At 39.2% G+C, this 18,452-nt stretch overlaps 1 protein-coding gene across 5 annotated transcripts in view; it reads right to left on the reverse strand.

Moving 5' to 3' along the window:
• The window catches only part of bbg (big bang), a 123,449-nt gene that overhangs the window by 35,370 nt on the left and 69,627 nt on the right, over positions 1-18,452 (reverse strand). Inside the window, exon 1 of one of the 5 annotated variants that reach the window (NM_140447.4) lies at positions 58-376. The exons of the other annotated variants lie outside the window; for them this stretch is intronic. The gene's annotated coding sequence lies outside the window, so the exon portion shown is untranslated. Of the gene's footprint in view, positions 1-57; positions 377-18,452 lie in introns of those variants that run through there. 5 annotated transcript variants of the gene reach the window in all.

The raw sequence follows: 18,452 nt of genomic DNA on the forward strand, positions 1-18,452 counted from the left end.
CTGTTTTTAATTCGAATAAAATAAATATAAATGTTGTTGTTTATTTTTATTACTTACGCCAAAGGTGTTTTAGGTAATTAAGCTTTACTTATTATCAAGCATAAAATGTTATTTTTTAAATGTTCGATTAGACGAGCAAAAATATTTTTAACATTTTTGATTAAAAACTATCGCACATTAAAGGCTTTTATATTTAACTAATTAACATTTTATTGTATTTGCGATGATCTAGCATTCTCGTTCTAGTTTCAATTGTTTAAACATATGTTTTCTAGGCTGTATATTTTCCTATTGTGCACTTGTAAATTCCGTAAACACTTAAGGATACAGTAGAAAAGCGGAAAACGCACGCGGAAAAGCGACAGTTCGACGTCTGTTAACGCGGAGCTGCAGCGACGGAATGAAATGTCAGCGAGAAATTTTCGGAGCGAAGATCGCAACGGAGATCTGCAAACTGCAGGTAAACACAGAGCGGGAGAGAAAAGCCGGTTAGCCGGCTTAATATTAATAGTGGTAGAGCATCGAGAAAAAAGAGAGCACGAGCCAACTCTCGAACAGCAAGTCGAGAGAACAGGTTGAGCTCGCACACAAAAAAAAGTTTTTTAGAAATTAATTTTACAAATATACAAGTAGATTTAAGTCTTATGTTTACTTACTACCCTCGATCGAAATAGTCAAACCGTACAAAAATGAATACCCAATGGAGATATATATTTTAATCCTAATCATTGTGAGATATTTTTTTCTGTGCAGCGACATGATGCTAGATGGAGTTCGTGTTGCTAAGCAAATGTTGCTGAATATGTTGCAGGCAGTAATTTTAAATAATATATAAAAAATACGATTTACATATGTATGTATATATATTCATTTAATAGAATAAAATAGAAATGATACAAAGTGATAGTATGCCCTTTGTACTTTAAGTACTCCCTCCCTCCTCCCTCAGAACAACAGATTTTTATTTTAAAAAAATACAGTTTAAGAGAACTCCAGTAGCCTTCTTCGACGAAACACTGCATTGCAACCGCTAATTACGGCCAGAAAACTGTGATAATTAAGAGAATGAACCGTTGTACAACCAATGCCTGCTAATCATAAATTAGAGGGCTATAGTTTTCCTATTTCCAGCACTTGAGCTGACAAACTTCCGGGTATAGTAGGCCATAGAAAGCCCCAAAAGTGCCCCAGAAGAATTCAAATCATTTCCAGAGTCTTTTGCACACTTCATTTTTCGCTTCATGTGCATCTCCCACAATTCCCACACTCAGAAGCGAACTAATAATCGCAAAAATATGAACTATCTTAATAAAGTCTCGCGACTGGCGGCTAATGAGAGCAGAAGACTGGAAACAGCTCTCCTCTGTCAGAGAAGACTCTTCAGAAGCCTGAGAAGATTTTGAATTGTTTCATAAAATGCAGAGAGGTTGCAGTAATTGTGTCAGGCAAAAATGACAGACACAGCAGATCGAGAAAATTAAACGGTGGAATGGAAAAAGGGGAATTGGGGGAGGGATCGCGATGAAGACATTTGCTTGTGGAACTGGCAGATCCAAATCGAATCTCCCCGTTCAGGTTATATGCTAATACATGGCGGAAAGGATCTTGGTAATGTAATTTATGCTTGGCTTATTGGCAGCTTCTTCGCCTTGTCCGCTGATTTGCATAAATTTCATATGCAACATGTGGCCATCGAGTGGGCGCAGCTTCGCTGCAAAAGGAAATACTCAAAAATAGACATCACAAACGGAGAAAAATAAAAAATATTGAAGAAGTCCGCCAAAGGTGGTTCGATTGCGGGGTAAGAGTGGGCAACTGGAAACAAACATATGCCAGAGAAATTTCGACCCAGTTCAAGGAACAACTAAATGTTGCACCGAAAAAAATGTATGTTTCAAAGTCGCATTTGGTCTTGAGCACATGTCATTAAAAATTAAATGAGATGAAGCGTTAAATAAATCCTACAAAAAGATTATTCGTCAAAAGGCCATGATTTTGTTAGGACTGTTGGTTATTTTTTAATTCAGTGGTAAGTGGCATTCTAAATAAAGACCAAAAAGTTTTGCCAGTGCCTTTAAATTGGTATACATAAATATGTTTTTTTTTTTTTTTTTTTTTTGGCAACATCATCGATTATGATCAAAAGGCAGGCATCGATCGTTCGATCGATCAAAGCAGGTCACAATTGAAAGTAAAAAGCCAGCGACATGCGATCCACACACGATCCACAGACAAAAAGTCGAAACAGGATGAAAGGAGAAAAAAGATCAGACGGCATTCTGACCCAATTTCGCCTGTTTTAATGGGGTGCCAAAGGCCGATTCTCCCCGTACAGCCCCGAATTCTTCAGTCTGCAGTCTACAGTCTCCGGTCTTTCTCTTTCTTTTGGGGAAGCGATCGGATTGCGATTGAAAGCGATCCATCTTTATTATGATTACTCTCTGGCGATTTTCACGCTCAATTAATGTTTATGACAAGTGATTGTGTCGCGGCGATAACTCACTGAAAATCGCAAGACAGACGGGGAGAATCGGGCGAAGAAGGACGGCGATTGAGAGAAACCTTTGGACTCTCGGACAGAACAAGATCTCGATCGATCGAACGGCCGATCGCATGGGGATCGCTAAATCACGCTCGAAATCATTTGAATGAGAATGTTGCCGCTAGAAAGTTGGCAACTGTGTTTTCCTCCTTTTTTTTGCGATTTGAATTTATGTTCATCGCCGATATTTGACATGTGAAAATCAAAGCCTGATTGATGCCACAACCGATTTTCACTTGCTCCCCTCTTTTCACCACTCGGCAGGATATTGAAAACGCAAATCGAATTTCACATACCGCATTTAAGGGGGGCTTATTTTTTTGTATATTTTGTGTTTGGGTCTTAAGGCGAAAATCAGCTTAACGCGTGCGGGAAATTAAACTAGATTTCATCACGTTGCAGTCGGAAAAGCAATAGTTGGTTGGAAAAATTGTAGCAATTGAAGATGGATTGAATTCATAAATTGGCGAGGCCATTGAACAGTAGGTTAGAATATATTTTCATAAGATATCTGACCATTTTATTATGGTTAGATAAGAAAATTCTATAATCCTTTCCGCTATTATGGAATTCATATGTTTAACAATTTACGTTGCTTAGATTAAGCAACTTTTGTTTGAAAAAGCAATTGATGCTGATCTGCCACAGGAATCGCACGATGAATGAAAACCAATTAAACTTTTGTGTTGGCTTTTAGCACTTCGCCCCCGAAAAATAAAAGTGGCTAAAAACCAGCGACCGCTTACCGTTGCTGCCACCTCCCACTTTTGCACTTTTCCTCTTTCCCACACTCTCCGCCCACTCTACTTTGTCTTCCCACTTAACCGAAGCCGCAGAAGCGAGGACGGCAGACGAACGACGCCAGTTGGAATTTGAATTGAGAGATTAAAACGCAATGCCGGTGTGCACACCTTTGGCCACAAACGTATGTGCCAGCACTGAGAAAAAAATGGGTGGGCTACACAATCAATAAAATTGATTATTTGTTTATCTTATTGAACAACAGTTCAGATCACTTGTAAAAAATTAAATATTATCCTTAGTGTAACATAATGGATTATGAGATAGGTTTTTCTAGTTTTTTTTAAGTGTACATCTACAGATTTGCATATATTTTCGCGCTCTTCACTTTGCCCACCCACACGGAATCTAAAACCGCATTTGAAGTAGAAGTGTTTTTCGCCTGTCCGGGTCGCCAGACCGCTGTCCGTCAGTCCGTCAGACCGTCCGTTGGTTCGGTCGTCCGTCCGTGGGTCCGGTGTCCGTTAGCCTGGATGGCTGAATGTGCAACAGTTGGCAGCAGTTGCCGGTTGGTCATGACATGGCAATGGCCAAGTGAAAGCAGGTTAAATGCAAATAAATTGTATAGCCTGCTGGAGCGAGGAATCGGAAGGGGGGAGAACTTGAGTTTACTTCAAAACGTACTTTAAACAAAAATTTCGACCTATCTCTGCACCCTTACCAAAGTTTCATTGGACTTTAATTTGATTACACTTGATTACAATAATTACGGCATGAACTTTGTTAAAGAGGTTAAAATAATCACATGCAGGTAAAATTGTGAATTAAATAAGAAAGGTATGCACTCGAGTCCTTAGTGGATTTTTATAGTTTCTTTGCATGAGTGAAATATAAACTTTATGATACAACTTTTTATATTTGTTAAATTGAATAATATGTTCGAATCTCGTTAGTCTTTGCAATGTAATTATTACACATGCAATTATTTTGTACTTATAGAAACAACACTTTATCCCAGATTTATTTCAAATTCATTTCACACATATCTGGCCAAAATCAGACAAATGTGGAAACTGTTTTATTTACGACCCCGAGCCATAAAACCCAGTGTTCAAGTGTGACAAATTGCGGATGATATCGGCATGAATGAATAGCAGGTTAGTGCCACGACCTTGCCACATTCAGTTCTACCTGTTCTTGTTCCTGTTCCCATTTTCACTGCACTTTCCCGGCAATTTATGTGAAAAGAGGAAAAACACTTTAAATGCGTCGCGACTTGCTAATGAGTTTGTCGCAGGAAAAGGACAACTCAGTGCGTAAATGAGCAGGACTGAATGGAGGTGAAAGTGTTTGAAGATTTATGATATGAGGCAACACCCCGGCAACCGGCCACCAAACAACCTGCTGCTCTGAACAGCCCAGCAGCAGCTTGCAACAACCCATCAGCAGTTGCAATTAGCTCTTGGGTAAAAAGTGAAATGTTCTCGTCCAAGTGCCGACAAGTAGGTAGAGGAAAGATAAATGATGGGACAAAAGGGAAAAATACCGGCGGAGGGGTACTGGAAAAATGTGCCCGATGAAAATAAAACACTTTAGCGCTTTTGCTTCATAAATCACATGATGAGGACCCCAAAACGACAACATGGGGACATGATGTTCACTCAACTGAAGCACACAGTTCGAAAGGCACAGGCTGTGCGCCGAGAAAGAGACGGCGGGTGGTACGAAGAAAGAGACGGGACAAGCACTTGACTGTCACAACAAAAGTGGCCAGAATATGAGTAACTGCTATATAATAATGTTTGCCAAAAACGAAACTCAGCCTCTTCATTTATCAAGAGCAAAATGAAAGGGAAGACAAGACTACACTAAAACAAAATAAACATAAATTTCGATTTTTAATACTGTTGCTATCCAACATAATGTAAAAACCTGAGAAGTAGGAACATTTAACTTAATTTAAATTGTGTAAATTAATGACATATTTTTTTTGTCCCGTGTACAAAGAGAGTCGAAAAGAGGATGGGGGGCTGGGTAAAAGGTTCTCCTTGCAGCTGCAGGAAATGGGGTCAGGAAGTCCGTCAAGTGTCGAGGAGAGATTCTTCGGGGCTGCTCTTGTTTGCGCTGCCCAGATGGCTCAATGAACTGTAATTTGAGTGCCGGTGTCCCGAAATTTGCAAAATGAGTTCCCCGATTTCCCGTCTTCGCCCAAGGATTCATTTCTGCCCGAGGTGTTCGATCGCATGCACGTAGAGGAAACTCCACAACGCGCACGACACTACTGTAGGATCAGGATGTTATCGAAAAATCGAATTCGCTTGATCCATTAAATATTTATTAATGGAAGTCTACTCATTTAGATTTTAGTCTAATTAAATCAAGTTAATTTTTAAACTTATTGAATATTATCATTTAAATATTTATTTTAGGTTTGACGTGTCTACACTACTTTCATAACATGTTTCTTGCATTGCATTTAAAGCAAAAGTTATTTAATTCAACAAGCGCCAATCAGGAAAGCGGCTAAAAGAAGACAGCGACAGAAAGTTCTGGTGTTCATGTGGGTGCATGTGTAACTTAAGACTTTCTCGCTTTAGAAGGTGTGTGCCTCACATGTCGTGTTATTTGTTGGGTCGCAACACTGTCAAAAAGGGGGTTGAAGGGGTAGAGGGGTCGGGGATCGGGAGGCGTGGCAACTGCCACCAGCTGGTATGACGTGGGTTCTTGGCCAAAAGTCGCCAGTGAGCTCTTGCAGCTGGAGTCTCGTCTTACCAAAATTGTTGTAGGTGGTCGCACCTCCAGCAACAAATTGGGGTTTCAGTTAGGTCAAGAATGAGCAGGTTGTTTGTGTCTGAGAAATGGCAGTGTTTTGGACGAAACGGAAGTGGAACTGTAATTCTCTGACAACTGAGAAAAATTTCCAGAATTACCAGATTATTAAAAATACGAGCTTGCCAATTTTTGGAATAATAACTGAGATAGCGTTGAAACATTTAGTATTTGAGAAAAACCATAAATAATTTGGATCCTCTTTAAAAAATAAAATAAGTCGTGGTTAAGATAATAGTTTCTCAGAACTTAAACTATAAATTTAAGGGCTCAGTTCCAAACTAAATGTGTCGGTATTTCTTAAAAAAATTTTGAATCGCCACATAGAGCGATTGCTTTAATTGAAACCATCAACGATTCAATAACTCAGTTAAACAACTATCGGTCTTTTGCTGCACTCAATTTCACATTTTTCGGCAGGGTACCGAAATGGCAGGAAAAAAAACTCGTTGAAAATGGAAAATACAAAGTAAGCAAAAAACGTGTGTATTTGTGTGGGAAAACCGTTTGGGAAAATCCGCTGCATGTCCAAGCCACAGCACTGTGGAAATGGAAAACACAATTAGATGACCTAATAAATATGCACACACGTGACGCGGACCACTGACAGATGAAAAGAGACGGGGAGCCAAAAAGAGGTAAAACACTATTTTCGAGTAATGCTGAAATTTGGCTGGGAATTACCTTGACTGTGGGTGTCGTGACTCCGGAATGGCTATGGACTCGTATGGAATGGTTGCCGTGGAATTCCGCAGTGTGGGTCGACATAGGGACTTGCAAAATAGCCCTGACACTAGTCTCCTAGGGATCTCTGGTCCTCGCTATTGTTTCCACTTATAGTTTCCGTTGCCTTTTATTGGTTCATTGCTTGAAAAACGAGCGTGACTTCAGCCGAGGAGGCCAGCAAATGGATTTGGTCATGGGAAAGTGGTGCTCAAAGGAAATATCAAGGAAATCAAGGCTAAGAATTGTTTTTGAAAGGATCAGTACATTAAGGATAAACTCTAGTTTTTAAGTCCTTTAAATATAGCAATATTAATTTATTTTAGATGGGCTTATAATGTAAAAGCCTTTTTTATTTACTTCTTTTCAGAAAGTGAACATTTTGATGGCTTTTTCCCTTTATTTTCTTTACAAAAACTCTACATTCCTTTCGAATTCCCACAAATTTTGGACTCCAGTAGAGGGTTAAATTATCCACGATCCAGAGATCGGTCCATTAGCACCCTGGTAACTGTCGACCACCCAAGCCCAGGCCCACACAAAATGCCCCATCTGCACAATTTTGGAACCCCCACCAACTGGCTGGCGTCGTGTGATTCTCACTCTCTCTAATTGGCCCACTTAGTGGGGACAGAAAGAGAAACACTGGCATTTGTCGAAAGTCGGCGGGATATATGTTTTACGAGGTCCGTGCAAAGTAAAAGTTCCATTTCAATAATTCTGCTTGTAGAATAATTACCCCGGACAGCGGAAGACAAGACACCCACATGTGTTTGCTTAGTGCGGCCGCAGTTTAATTAGAAAACAAGACGCAACGATTAATGGGCAGCGAATGCATTTCGAAAGGAAGAGTTGCAGTCGCCTCTTAGCCAGCAACAAGATGTACAAAAAGCATAAGCCAGCCAGGAGAAATGCCAAAACCACATGCGGTTCGGCAATAACAGTAAAAAAGTGTAACATATATTTATCAACCGAAAAGCGACAGCAGAGCAACCAAAAAAGTTGAAAAAATCGAAAAAAAAAAAACACTGAATGCTCACAAGGAAGTCCAAATTGTAGTGGTCATTGAGGGGGCGGGCCGGGGGGAATGTGGGTCAGCAGTCTGGCCTGTCCAAACAAAAAAAAAAAAAGACAAAAAATAATACAAAAAAAAGAGCGCGCTCGAAACGAAACCGAACTCAACACGCTTCAACATTTTCGATGATGATAAATGAGGCAGATGAACGCCAACGATAAAAAGACACCGCGGAAACCGCCGAAGAACCCAGCGTAAAAAGCAAAAAAAAAAAAAAAGGGGAAAACATAAACTGCAGCAATAGCTGCATAAAAAGGAGTTAAATCTGCTGCCCAGGACAGTTGGGAGATTGTACAATGAGTCTAAATGCGAGTTTAAATGGCAGTTGATAAGCATTGAATGGGCTGATCGACCAAACGGCATCAACTTTCAATTGCCGAGGGGAGATTGGTAAGTTTTCTCCTTTATTATGCACTTTATTACCAAAATGAAAACGAAGCCGTAAGCGTGATAATTAAACATGAGAATTGGCAGCAGCCGCTTGAAAATATTATGTTTTACAAAACCTTATAATACGTTAATGAAAATTCTTTTTAATTTCATCATGTACAATATATATTTATAATAAATGTTAACAAAATATTTTGTTAAATTATCAAAAATGATTTTAAAAATAATATAATTTTGTCATTCTAAAAATACATTTATGCATAATTTATCTTTAATATATTAATAATATGTTTCATTTAAGCTATATAGATTTTAGCCCAGCATTAAATTTTGAGATGTCTATGAAATGCATGCTCGCGTTAAGAAGCATTTTATCATCAGCTAATAAAAAGCCTTAGCCATAAATTGCTCGAGCGCAAGCTTTAACAAAAGGAAGCGCCAAAAAATAAAGCGGCAACAAAGTGCAAGAAAAAAGAATTTGGAGCAGATGGCTTATCAGAAATGTCTAAAAAATTCGAAAAAAAAAACTCCGCACAGACAGCGGGCAAAGCCTAGTTTTAGAAGCATTGGCCCCAAGTTGGCCCCGCTGATTGTGTCAGCGAGATAACGAGCGGAACTGCGGTCTGTTCCCGCACTGCCTCGCTATATGTATGGCCCCCATATTACCCCCACTTTGCCAGCCCCTCTCCCTTCGGCGTGTGAAAGCGCAAATTCTGATTATAAGCCCAGTGAAATAGAGGGGGAAGATCTGACTAGCGACTGTAATTTATAGACTAAAACGGCCAGACAAATGTCCCTCGGAATCTCTTTAACAGTGCTGCCAAAAGAAGCTGGCATTCAGGCCAAGAATAGTCGAAGCAGGAACTTATTCAGAAAATTCACATGATTATATATTTCAAATATTTCCAAACTTTCTAAAAATGTTATTTTACATTTAATAGCTTAATTATTTCTAGTCTTAAAAATTTTAATTTTGTGCTATTCATGCATTTTTGGTAATGTTTTTCAAATAAAAAAATTGCCTAATGATCAAAGAGTATATTTTGTTAATTGTTAAAAACTGAAAGTTACTAAGAACGAAGCGTTGACAGGACCATAAGATTCAGCCACCATTTCCCACAGAAATGTTGTGGAAAACTAAACAATTTTCACGCTTTTCTTTTTTTTGCTGGCATCTCTGTTCACACTATCTGTTCTCCCCTCAGCACTTTGCGCGATTTTCATTTTCACTTCTCAACATTTTATTTGTTGCTGGTTTCGCTCTGCCTTTTTTCTCATGATAAATTTGCGTGGTTTATCCTGCGGCTAACGGCAAATTATGGTTCTTAAATTCAGTGTGCCAAATGTTTCGGCTCCATTCCGACTGAATCTGCGGCTGCGGCACTATGGTAATGTTTCGCAAACACGAAAATGAAAATGGTCATAAAAGCGTTTTCGTAGGCATTTTCCGTTTGCCATTTTAACTTACAGGACTTAACGGAAACAAATTGCCGCGCTTAGGCAGTTGAAGGCAATTTATTAAAATTGCAACGATTTCTCACATTATTCCGGTTAGGTATTAGTAAGTATTAGTGTTCGTCACTTAAGGCGTAGAAATGTTTAGTTACAAATTAATGTTGTATACTTTTAATTACATTTTAACATTTTATCGCAGAGTAACAGATGGATTTTATATCATTATAAATTTACTATAATGCACTGGCTTTCACAAACAAAGGAGGCATCGCGTTTCCCACAGTGTGCTAAGTGACAATATCTGAACATGTGCTTGGACTCTGCCCTTTCGAAAATCCTTTCGCCTAATTGTTTTTTTTCAGTTTTGATGGGCTCACGCTATAATCGAAGCCCAGATCTGAGCGGCGAAATGATGCTTCACAAATTGAACTGTGAAAAGCGGGGCCACACCCCTCGGTGGCCGCCCACTTGACACAAGAAAAACCTGGCAACTCCATTCGAAATGGGCCATTAAAACGAAGCGAGCGGGCTATAAAAACAACAGCCAAATGTTGCGCCCACTAACAGAGCTTACAGAATATCCAGCATGGTCTAATATTTATTTATCACACATTTTCCACGAATCGAGCATAGTCCTGGCATTGGGAAATGGGGAAACCTTTCACTTGGCTCTTCCGACTGTCCGAGAAAACCGAAGACAAAACCAACACATATTCGTTCGATATTTATTTGTGTTTGTATTAATAGCAGCGTGTTTATAACTTAATAATGGCTCAATAAAATACAAAATCCAAAGAGTTTTCATTTCCTGCTGCAGGCGGAGGCTGTGCTTTTCGTTTTGTTAAGAGCTATTTTCCCAGTGTTGGCTTCTTGGCTATTTTTGTTACCATATTTTTCAAACATTACAACAATATTATAGAGGCTTTGTTGAATGTGGAAAGCCTCTTTATGTGGGTATAAAATGTATGAATAAATCTAGTTGATTCGAGGGATTAATTAAGCAAATATGATCATAGTAAAGATATATTTTGCTTAAAGTACCAAAAATTATTTCGCCCAGAATTTCGCATATACTGATGATTTAGAATGTCTTTAATTAAAAAAATTTATAAAAAATGTAGTTGTGCTTATTTTAATCCTTATATGTATTTTTTTCGTTAAGCTATTTAAAAGGAGTAATACAAATGTTGATGTATTTATATTTTGCGGCTATGGCTGAATTTTATGACTTTGTAAATAGTCTAGCTCCTTTTGGCCATCAATATCTGGCTCTTTTACCACACAGTAGTCAACCGGTGGTGTTCAATTGAAGTCGCTCTCTTTTTTTTTTGGACATCTTAAACGTGAGCGTTTTTTCTTTTAATGGTGGAGTTTCCAGGGGATTGGGATGTGGGCTGGCCACGGTTTAGAAAGGCTAATGGGGAGTTTAGCTTGTTGCTTTTCGGTTTGTTTCGCTTTTTTCATTGCAAGTTAATCAAATGAATTATTATTACAATAAATAAGCATATTTTGACAGTCGGTTGTTAGCTAAATGGCATATCAACTGCTGCAGCGGGCAGGCAATTGAGATAGCTGTCAGTGTTGGTGGAAATTGAAATGTTGCTTTAAATTAAAGTCGAAATCCCGAGGCTAATCAATTGTATCTTGGTTGAACAAGTTTCTTTGAGTTTAGTTTGGTTTTAGGGGAGAGCTTATCTAATATTGGTGGGAATTGTATGCGACAAAATATGAAAGGCAAAAGTTCTAAACATGATTTATGGACTTAAAGATATTAAATGCAATTATACATAAACGTTTTTAGATTGTGGCGACCAGCTGAATGTATTTAACAATCAATTTTACAAAAATGTTTAATTCTCACCTGAGGGTTTGAGAACTTTGAACACTTACATATTAATATTAATATAATTCGATACATGTAGCTAGCAAAATCAAAATCAATTTCGGTTTGAACATCGGCGGCTCAGCCTACACAATTTGTTTATCATATAGGAAAAAGTATCCACTCATTTCTCATCTCATCATTTAATGTATTTTCCAAATGTGGCATCAGGATCATTCCTCTCCACACCCAGCCACTTTCCACATGCATTAAGCTTTAATCTCTGACTTTCTAATGCAGTTAGTCTTGCACATCATTACGTCTCGGCGGGGGCGTGGCTGTGGGCGTTCAGTGAAGTGGGAGTGGCAGTAGCAGCAGTGGGCGTTACAGGACCCCACCAAAAATAAAAAAGAGGCTTCCTGCTTCCCAACCCACAGATGAATTTATTGTTATTTGTTCACGACGACCAACTACTGTCCATAATTTCTCAACAAATCGTCGCTCAGCTGTCACACTTATCTTTGTAAACCCCCCGCAGAATTTGCATATTTGCATATGGGGGTCGGTGTTATGGATTTGTGTTTGGATTTGGGTTTGGGTTGGGTTCGGTTTCTTTGTGGTCAGTGAAGCGCAGACAAATGGTACAAAAAATAGGAAATCGAAATCAAAACACACCTAAGAAGCGATTGTGGGAAATTCGCTGTATAACGACGGAAAATCTAACACATGTCGATGGTAGCTTTTACAGCGGGGGGCATAAATATCAAACGTTAGTGATTTAAATTTTGGTTAGCTTTTCAATGATAGACTGGAAGGTATGGGAATATTTGTAAACAAAAAACAGAATTAATTTTCTCGAAACACTCATTTCTCGCTGTTGATTGTTATATAATAATAACTAACAATTTTTTCATTAGAGTATCTGATATAGAGTCATGAAACGCACCTTCCATCTGATTTGTGCTGTGCAATTGCTTATTAACAAGTTGCCAAATGGTTTTACCACATTTGGCTAATGCCACTTATTGGCTTTAGGTTTGGTCTTTTCGTTTTTCATTTTGCTATTTGTATTTTATCTCTTTTTCCATATTTCCAATTGGATGTCAGTGTGGGCTGTCGTCACGCCCACAATCTCGGTAGCAGCCGCCGCAGTTTGACAGCAAGCCCATTGGAAAACTGGAACCGAGTTGGACTTGCAACCAAATTGGGAGCCCACCTCTACTGCCACTCTTAACTTGACTTGACTTGAGTCATTTCTGGTTCCTACGACGGGCACTGAAATGGCAGCTTTTATGTCGATTCTAATTGTTTTATGGAGGTTACTAGGTGAGGTCTTGGCCGAGCACCGAACACGAAACCAATTAATCCCACTAATTACCGCAACCGCATCCAAAAACACATCCGATGATCGCCGGAATCCCTGTCCACCCCCATGGATCTTGGCTAAGTCGGCTGACAGTTAAATTTTCGCTCTAAAGTTCATGAGTTGAAGATACACATAAATCTTTTGGGGCGCCATCTATGGGTGGGAATTGCAGACTCGGAAAATATGATCGATTGCTAGTTATTAATGATGTGATTTTTACGATACTGAACTTTTTGCGACTGTGAACTTTTTATGGTTCTTATTGAAAACGATGTTAGTTAACTTTTATGGAAAATGTCTGCCTGGAGGGATTATTTTAAAGGGCGTTTTAAGAATTTTATTAGCTTCATAAGTCACAGTTATGAAACAAGTTTAAAAAAAAATTAAGGATAAACCTGTAGATGTTTTTGCTAAGCTAAATATGATCTTCTGAATATGTTTCCCACATATTTTTAAAATTATTACCAAGCAAAAGTAGTGACTCACTATCTAACTGCAAGGGCCATAGCATCTAAAAATATCCAAGCAATGAAACAGAAAAGACAGAAAAGAGTGAATAAATATGTCATTAAAAATATCTCTTAAGCACTGTAAATTGAAAATAAAACTGAGAGCTGCTCATGAGACTTTGATAGTGGGATAATTGCAAGATAAATAAATAAATAAATGTGCGAAAAAGGAAGCAGCGATCAACACATGCAAATGAGTGAAGTAATCAAAGGCACAAAAAATTGGTAAAAAAAAAGAGGCAAATGGAATGTGCGAGCGATGACGTTGTTTACATTTCAATTGTATAAAGCTGATGGGCTCGAGGGTCTGAACAATCTGAACAAATTGCGCATGCGCAAAGGCCGAAAAAATGCGGGTCAATAAATGGGCAACAACAAAAGAGTCAGCGAAAATGATGCAACCGTCTTAACTTTTTTACTCGGCCTCCGCAATCTGTTTACCAGAATGAAGAGGGAGCCAAGGAGGATCGGCCAAGCTGTTCATTAATTTCATAAACGCAAAAAGAAATGCAACAATGAAACCGAAACCTATACTTAAAAATAGTTGCCTTCGATCCGGTCCCCTCGTCTCCAGAGGTCTTATCCCTCCTCCTCATAGACAAAAGGCATTTGGCACTCCTCGAGCAGAGGATCGGTGCTTGGGGATTGGGGTTTTGGGTTTTAGGTTTCTGGCCTTGGCCAAGGCGTGTGTGATGATGATTATGGCCTAATGGTGGATAGCCTGTTGGCATGCCAGCAACGAAACAACAGCAACTTCAGATAATAGCAACCGAAACAACAACAGCTACACTATAACGAAAACTAATAAAATTAGATAATATTATATTTAGTATTTTGAAAACTATATTTTAACTGTTAAATAAAGAATTAATGTTAGTTCTTCAAAATATCCTCTTGCTTGTGATTGATGGGATGACTAATTGCAAAAGCTGTTTTTATTGTGCTCAGTGTACGAGTGCTGTAAGTTCAATGTTTGTTGGTGGCTGCGGTTTCTGCCGCGTTTGAAGCAGCGCGTAAAAAATGGCAATAATTTTTGCTCTGTGGCTGATTAGTTGAATGCCTAGTCCAAGTCGATGGTATGATGATGATGATGATGGGGCGGGAAAAGATACGTAAAAGAAGCGATGTTACAGTGCACTCTTCAATAAATTTCAAGAATATCATATTGGTTATCAATATTTCTAAAATATGTTATGGTCAAAATTGAATATTGAAGTCAATAAAATCTCTACATATATTCAGATAGTACTTTTAGCAAATGAATGTTAAATGGAGATTCCTATAAATAAAATATCCCTTTGCTGAAATAGTTTTTTAACTCTATTGTGCTTATAAGCAATATAGTTTTCTGTGAAATATTATGAAAATTCTGCTATCTCGATCACAATCATTTATGAAAACTAAAAGCATTCCAAAAATAGCTTTGTGCTCATAACTCAGTTGGCATATCTCTGCCAAGATCGATTACTTCAGCTCAAAGATCTGCAGCCAGACAAATACAAACGTTTTCACATTCATTTCGATTCTTGCAGGTTTTGTTCTTTTCTCCGATTCTTTTCTTTTCATTTTCCTGACCATTTCGGTGTTGTGCTTTTTGCGGTGGGCGTTCTCTTTTGTCCATTGCAGATCACCCCGCCCCCGCATCTAGTGACGCTGACAAATTGTTGGGCATATCAGTTTATACATGTATATTTCTCAGCTCTGTTCTATTCTTTTGTTCATGTGTAACAAATGAGTTTGCTGCTAAGGTAAGGTCCAAGAAAATCGAGAAAAAATCACGCCCAAAGTCCACACACACCAGGTTATATCTGTGTGTGTGCGGGGCTGCACTCAAGGTCGTTTCATTACTCAGCGGCGTCCTTGGATAATTACACACACGCCAAGAGACCCCAAGACCACAACAATAATAACCCAAAAGGGGAGAGGAGGGAGGACTCTTGAGCTTTTACCGCAGCTTCGTTTTTCAATTTTAGTCATCATAAAAAATCGCCAGGCGTACGTAGCAGAAAGAGACGGACTACGCACGTAAGAAAGAGACAGGGACAGTCCTGTTCTTCCACGCAGGCGCAGCGGCAATCTGATCTGCTCCCTCTCTCTCTTTCAGTCTCGCCCCATCTCGTTCCCGCTCGCGTTCGCTGGTTTTTGCATTTTCTGCAACATTACTTCCTTTTAGGCTTCTAATCGCTGCCTGACTCAACCCCAAGTACAGTATTCCCTTGTTAAGAAGGACTGTCTTATAGTTTATATACTTCAATTTAGAATATATTTTTGTAATGCATAGATATCTGAAAAAAATATCTTTTTAAATTGCAATTTGATGTTTTTAAAATACACGTATACATTATAACGCATGAAAATCTTTTATTAACTTTGTTAAGGAATTTTCGTGCGTGTACTACAAATTTCCAATATTGAGTATAGTAAAAGTAAATTGAGTTGTTAAATTTTGTAATATTAAATTCTTGGGACATAGTCTGCGTTGCCTTATTGTGACTGACCACTGTGGCTGTAACAACAGCTGGAACACACGTTGGCCTGTGCATTCGTGCGAAAGTCCGTCCGATGTCTATAGCTTTGGTCCCCCGATATCCCCGGATACCACCAATACCCCGAGCACTCCGCCATATGGCCGTGTGTATATATTGCGATCGCCGGCAGAGGAACGTTTCTAGTTTTGCGTGCAGTGGAATGGAATTGTGGACCAGGCCCAGACCGCGGGGTTCAATGCACCGACTGATTCTGAATCCGATTCTGCAGCATTCTGCGGAGCAGAGCAGTTGCGGCCTGCATTTTGCTTGCCTTTGGCATTTTATGCAATTTTTTTCGCCATAGCCGTTGCCTGGACTTTTTCCTCTTTGTCTATAGCTTTTTTATTTGCTTATACCTTGAAGTGAGTGAGTTGTATGCGCTATCCTAGGGTTGGGCATCTGGATTCTGGAGATGGGTTTATCAGCGACTAGAAAGAGTCTATGTAAAGTTGCTAAATTGTCTAGCAAAGTATTAAACAAGCTCAACCGATTGGCTTTTGATCCAACAAATAAATAAATAAATTGAAATAAATTGTTGAAAAATCTTTACATCGCCTTGTGATTTGTGTTGGAAATACAATAGGCAAAAAGAAAATGGAGATTCTGAAAATAGCCAAAAAAAAAACCCAATTGTGGTAATTTAAGTAAATACAAATAGCTAACGATTTTGATCCCTAGACCCCACAAGCCATATGTCCCACTGGGAATCCCCCTTTGTGCAATTTCAGGTCTCCATTACCGCGTCTTTGAGGCTTAAGCCTTAAAAAAGATTCAGACAGCAGCTGTGCTACACTTCTACGACTCTTGCCCTTGCCTCTTTTATTTCTGTTGGTCTTGGCCATTGTTAGCGATAACAATAAAATGTGGGTGGGTTGAACTTGGACCTCTGCCTCCTCCTCCTCTTCCGTTCAGCACTTTTTTTCCCCCTTGTCCAAAATCCATAATTACGGGCACATGGCTATCGTACAGACGAATTACTTTCAAAACAAAACTCGAAATCGCACAACTCGTAGATGACCAAAGCCCCGAGAAGAAGAAGCAGGGAAGAAACCACGGGTAGACAACTAAGAAGAAGAAGAGGAAGCTATCTTCCAGGGTATGAAGCTGAAAAAGCTATAGAAGTCCAAGCCAAAGTTGGATTATTCAAGCGGAGCAAACGCCAATGGGCAGCTGCTCTGAGACTCGCTTCCTCCCACTCTTCTCACTGCCCCACTCTCTTTCTATTCGCGAATTACAGCTAAAGAAGTGGGTGAAGAAGGGGGAGGGACAAGACAGAACAAACGGCAGTTTGATGTCGCCGGAAGCCAGGCTAAAAACAATTCTTCGAGTTGCAAAACAAAAAAGAAATAAATAAAAGTAGGAGAATCGCAGCAGAGAACGCAGAAACCAAGAGAAAATACAGGCTACAGGAAAACCCCAAGTTAAATGCATTTATTTATAGCACATTTGACCACTCGATAACTTCCTTATGTGTGTGTAAACAAAGAAATCATTTCTTTTTATTTATTTATTCACAAATATGTTAGTACACCGCAACTAGAATCGAAGATTTACTAAAATGGGGGAAAATGTTGTGAAAAGAAGGTGGTAGGCAGAAACACCTGCCGGTGTGCCAGGCGATTGATAGTTTTGTATTAAAGATTGCTACTGGTCAGAAATAAAGCAACTGAGAAAGCTTAAAAGGAAAAGAATATCAAGTTTTCAAAATAATTACTCACAAATTATTAGCTATACTCTCAACAATCTAAGTTAATTTATGAACAATATATGTTTATGTGAGTACAAAATATGATTTCTCACATTATCTTTACAATAATTTACTGAAACTCCCCCCCTGCCGAGCTCCCCTCTCTAGGAGTAATTTCCCACTAATATTGAGCCACGTAAATCTGATTTCATTACCAGTACGAGCAATTTCCCAAAGGAGCACCTGCTGGAACCCACTCCTTCATTCAATTCTCCCTAAATCACTGGTCCGATCCCCTCTTTCCGCCAACAGTCTACGCTGGATGTGCGTTGGCCTTTCCCTTTGGCATCATTATGCCCATTTAATTATACCTTTTTGCGAGAACAACAATTTCCGAATAAATCACTCAATCAAAATAGAGAAAAGCGAATGCCAGGCGGACTCAACACATGACAGGACAGTTTCCCACAAAACGCTCACAGCGAGCAGGAAAGCGAAGAAGACGTCTCGGCCAGACCACATAAATACATCAAATGTCAAAAAAGCAAACTTGGCCCGCAGCCTGGCAGCAAAATACCAGAAGGAAGGCGTCCGAAGGACGGAGTGCAGCGGGGTCTTTCGGGGGCTGGGCACATTAAATAGCAAATAATAAATTAATATGCCGTAAGTTAATAATTACAAGTCGAGATTCTCCCCGGCTACTGGAAAGCCTCCTTCTCGGCTTTATCGCCAGCATCTGTTTGTCCATCTTTGTAATGCTAGGGACCAGTTCAGTCTGGCGCCCC

The sequence above is a fragment of the Drosophila melanogaster genome, chromosome 3L (genome assembly GCF_000001215.4).
Source record: "Drosophila melanogaster chromosome 3L".
In the NCBI taxonomy this organism is placed as follows: Eukaryota; Metazoa; Arthropoda; class Insecta; order Diptera; family Drosophilidae; genus Drosophila; species Drosophila melanogaster.